The sequence below is a fragment of the Myodes glareolus genome, chromosome 5, assembly GCF_982192425.1.
Source record: "Myodes glareolus chromosome 5, mMyoGla1.1, whole genome shotgun sequence".
NCBI classification, from domain to species: Eukaryota; Metazoa; Chordata; class Mammalia; order Rodentia; family Cricetidae; genus Myodes; species Myodes glareolus.
Window position 1 is genome coordinate 10,270,445 of NC_142030.1, and position 5,028 is coordinate 10,275,472.

The window sequence follows — 5,028 nt, forward strand, 5'->3', positions numbered from 1 at the left end:
AAGGAAGCTTCTGAACTGATACTATGTCAGCATAAGCTCTGGATGCCTCCCAAGACAGCATTCATGGAAAATAACATTTAAAAATCTTTTCCTGACCAAAAACTGTCTTTATCTTATAGTCACTCATGAACGAGAATTTGATTGGATGATTAAATATATTTTCATATTAATTTGCTCTTAAATATTTAAAGGCATTTCGCATCTTTATCCTGAAGCGGAGTAGGTACCGTTGTTTCTCTTGGTGTTGCATCCTGAGCAGCATCCTGACATGGGACTAGAGGACGGATGAAAGATACTTATTGGATCTGGAGACCCAAAAGGGAAGAAGAGGAAGAATTAGTGGACCCCTAACAACAGCGAGAGGACTGTACGGGGAACTCTCTGATGGCTTGTACGCCTGAGACCACTGTGTGGCCCACAAACTCTTTAGCAGCTTAAAGTAAACACAGATTCTTCGGCCTCAGCCTTGCCCTAGGGCGTCAGGTAAAGTTCCTTGTGCTTCTGAACCATTTGTTTCTAATGTGTATCGTTAAGTTCTTGAGAGTCTCATTAATCATGGCAAGTAGCTTCTCTTCCATGTAATTAACAATGATTCCACCTTAATAAACTGATCTGCACTGGGCGGTGGTGGCACACACCTTTAATCCCAGCCTTCGGAGGCAGAGACAGGTGGATCTCTGTGAGCTTGAGGCCAGCCTGGGCTACAAGAGCTAGTTCCAGGACAGCCACGGTTTTACACAGAGAAACTATGTCTTGAAAAACAAAACAAACAAAACCAGAAAACAAATGAACTTATCTGCAGGGAGGAAAAAAAGAACACGGTAACAACTATACAGTAATTCTTGACTCTTCCTCTCTCTACTGCCTGCTGACCACTCTTGTGCTTCTGTGGATCTACCCATTCTTCGTTCCTCAGGAAAACGACATCACACACTGTCTTATTTCACTTACTATCAATCGTCCAAGGTTCGTCCATGGCGTAGTTGGCTCCTAAGAGAATTTTATTCCTTTGTAAGGTAGACTAACACTCCACTGTAAGCCTACGCTGCAGTTTGCTTCTCTGTTCACTTGCTGGTAGACAGTCAGGCTGCTTCCCGTTGTGGTTATCATGACTGTTGCTGTGAACACCAGTGCACTTTCTGGTTCCTGGATTTGACTCACTGGGAATATACCTAGAAGTGGACTTGCTGACTCAGGCAAGCAATTCTGCATTTAGCTGTAGGAAGAGCTGCCAAACTGTGATCCACAAAGACAGCCCAATTTTACATTCTGGCACCATATTGAGATTTTATTTCTTTATAGGCTCAAAGATGCTTATTTTCCCTTTAAAGATAACAGCCATTCTAATAGACACAAAGTGGTGTCATAGTGTAGGGATTTTTGACACAGTATCCCCATGCAGCACATGTTAGCCTAGAACTACATAGGGCAGACTTCTTGCCTCTGCTTCCTGAGTGCTGAGTTTCCAAGCGTGCACCATTATACCTGGTTTTATGATGTTTTCGTTTGGTTTCCCTAGTGTCAAATGATGCTGGGTTCCTTTCGTGCACAATTGGCCATCAGTGCATCTTCTTGAGGGAATTGTCTGTTCGTGCTCATTGTCTACCTAGGTTGGCCTCTCACTGCTGAGATTTATTTAAGATTTGTTCATAATATTTGTCCATATATTAATCTTATATGATACATGATTTGCAGGCATTTTCTCCTATTCTATCAGTTGTGTTTTAGCTCTAGAATGTGGCATTTGACACACAAAAGAGCTTTATATGATGAAAACTGTCCATTCACAAAACTACTTTCCGATTTATTATCGTGGAGGTTATCCTCCATGGCTCTTTTTTTTTATATAGTAGTTTTGCAGTGTTAGCTCTTACTTCTGAGTCTTTGATTTATTTTGTAGCAGTTTTCATGTTTATATAAATATCCAAATGAACTCTTTTATATGTGGATATCCGGCTTTCCTGTACATGTATCTGCTGTCCTGTTTATTCCTCCATTCAGTGGTCACAACACCCTTGTCAAAAATCAGCTGATGCTCTGTGTCCTGCTTTCCTGTGGTTGGTTTGTTTAACGGCAGTGAGGATTGAATGCAGGACCTCGTGGACATCAGGGAGCTGTTCTGTCACTCAGTTATCGCATTGGCTGCTTTCCTATTGCTGTAACCATGACCAAGGCAACTTATAAAATGAAGCATTTAATTGGGCTTAATGGTTTCAGAGGATTATGAAAGAATTATTTATATCATAAGTGGGCATCATATCATATTGGTGTATTAGCTAAACTTTAAAAAGTTGTACTTGTGACTTCTGGAGAACCTTTGTTGTTAGAATTTTTTCTTTTCATAACATTACATTCTTTTTTTTTGATAAAGTAATTTTATTAAATTATAAAAGTTTCCATTTCCGCCCCTCCTCCCAACACCCTCCCACTCCCTCTCCTCCTCCCTCTTCGTCCCTAAGGGCAGTCAGGGTTTCCTGCCCTGTGGGAAGTTCAAGTTCCTCCCCCCTCCCTCCAGGTCCAGGAAGGTGAATATCCAAACAGACTGGATCCGCAAAATCTAGTATATACAGAGGAAACAAGTCCCAGTGTCATTGTCAATGGCTTTTCAGAAAGACTCCGGGCCAGCCACATTCAGAGAATCCGGCCACATTCAGAGAATCTGTTTGGATCGTGTCCTCGTTCAGTCCCAGTCCAACTGGCCTTGGTGAACGCTCATTACAAGGGGACTGATACAGTCCCCTTGTATCAGTGGGTGATCGCATCCCTCGCAGTCCTGATTTACTTTTTCATCTTCTTCCTCCTTCTGCTCCTCATTTGGACCTTGGGGGGCTCAGTCCATAACATTACATTCTTGTCTTAGGAAAGTTGTGTATTTTTTCTTATCTTTTAAGTCATTTTTTAAATATCATCCTCTGTTTTTATCAGAGTTTCTGAATGTCTATAACTATATTTTATCTTTTTGGTTTTTTTTATATGTTTTGTTTATCCATATTGGAATACTCTCTTAAGTGAGTGTTGGTCTTGGTGTTTTCAAGTAAAGGTATTAAAGTATTGCCTAAAAGGTCTGTGTCGGATCAGCGACTGTCTCTTCTGGTCTTCCTTGTGGGATAATAAAATAATAAGTTTTTTTTTTTAAATTCAAACATCAGTATGAAATACTTTCTTCCCTGCCCCCCTCCATTTAGAGGGCCATCTCCTAGAGTCTAGACACCCTTTCTATGCTCCCATTCTCAGATGTCTGTCTCCACGCTGCTGTAAGGACTAATTAAAGTTTATTGGTTTGCTGCTGCAATACTAGAACAAGAAGCAGAAACTCAGGCAATTGCTCTTTTCTATTGAAACAAGAAGTGTGGGAATCCCCACCTGAACCGACTGGCCCTTTTTCAGATACAGAGCTGCCTTCAAAATACATGTATTTGCTTCTCCTGCTTTCTTTTTTGTAGTTCACCTGGGCACTTTCCTGGGGCTCTGGCTCTAGCTGACCCTTAGCGTGGTTTGGCCAACCAGGCCTAGTTTCTTCTCTCATCCCAGCTCTTAGCTGAAAGAAAGTTGCTGCTTAGCCGAAATGGAAACTTCGTTTCTTTTTATTCAGAGGCTAACATGGGGTGTGATGTATACTTTGATTCCCATTTTGTTTTTTAAGATGAAAGAAAATGTCTTTACTGTTAGCCCAAAAGAGAAGTCTTATTTTGCATTCTAGATGTAGAACTAAACCCTAGCTAAGAAATTGAATAATGTATTTTCATTTCTTTACAAGAAAGTCGATAGCCTGTTGTTTGTAAATATGGTAGATTGTCTGGAAAGCCGAGAAGCTCGCTCTCCTCTCCCAGGCATCTGAGGAAGCTGGAACGCCTACAGAGGCAGAGGAGGCCAAGGTCCTGTTTCTCAGGAACATGGGACTGGATCAATGAGAAAGACACAAACCAAGAGCTGACACATAATGCTTAACACACGAAACCACTTGTCCCCAAAAGTATCCAGTTGAAACAGCCCTTTCCCCTTACTTGTGAAATATGCAACAATGCCTAGATTAGGAGAGATGACCTCTAAGATCACGTAACTAGCTTTACAAACTTCGAGAAAGGTACCTTTCGATCAGAGCTGGTCAACCAAAGCCTCTAGAACAGCGGCCTCAACCTGTGGGTCGAGATTCCGTTGGGGGTCAAGGGTGTGAGGACCTCTTTCATAGGCCTCGCCTAGAGCAAGTCTGAGCATCAGCTATCCACATTACCATTCAAACAGTAGGAAAATTACAGGTGTGAAGTAGCAACAAAAGCAATTTTATGCTTAGGGGTCATCACAACATGAGGAATTGATTAAAGGGTCACAACATTAGGAAGGTGGAGAAGACCTGCCCTAGAAGACCATTATAGAGAAGTATTAACTGGAACAGTAAAAGCCTCTGCAAGCTGGTGCACAGGGATTTTCATGGTAGGGGAGACATATGGAAGAGGGGAGATTTTTGGAAGGACATCATATGCCATCATTATACTGTGCTCCAATTTTTATACAAACCAAAGCATTTATTCATCGAAAAATCACAACATCCCTTTGGACTGTTTTCCTAAACATTTATTTATTTGTGTGTGTGTGTCTATCTGTCTGTCTGTCTCTCGTGTGTGTGTGTGCGTGTGTGTGTGTGTGAGCGCGTGCGTGCATCCTTGCATATGTGTCTATGTAGGCAACTCATATGCATGTATGGAGGTTGGAAGACAACTTGTATGAGTTGGTTCTGTCCTTCCATCCTGTGGTTGCTGGGGATGGAACGCAGGTTGCATGGAGTTAAACACCTTCACCTGCTGAACCACCTTGCCAGCCCCTTTGAGAAAGTTTGATACGCCCCTCTGAAGACATTCCTGAGGCAGGCTTCCAAGCACGCCATCTTTCCAGAGTCTGCCTCCTATACGTGAGATTTTTACATAAGCTTATCTGTCAGGTAACTCAGGTTACTGTATTCAGTGTCTGTCCCTGTGCAGCCTGAAGATGGACAGGCTGGCTGGATGTGATGCTGGCTTCTAGGACTGTCTT

At 42.1% G+C, this 5,028-nt stretch overlaps 1 pseudogene; it reads left to right on the forward strand.

The window, feature by feature from the left end:
• Nucleotides 1–268: 268 nt before the first annotated feature.
• LOC125403759 (cytochrome b-c1 complex subunit 6, mitochondrial pseudogene) lies at nucleotides 269–443 on the forward strand (annotated as a pseudogene).
• The last annotated feature ends 4,585 nt before the right edge of the window (nucleotides 444–5,028 follow it).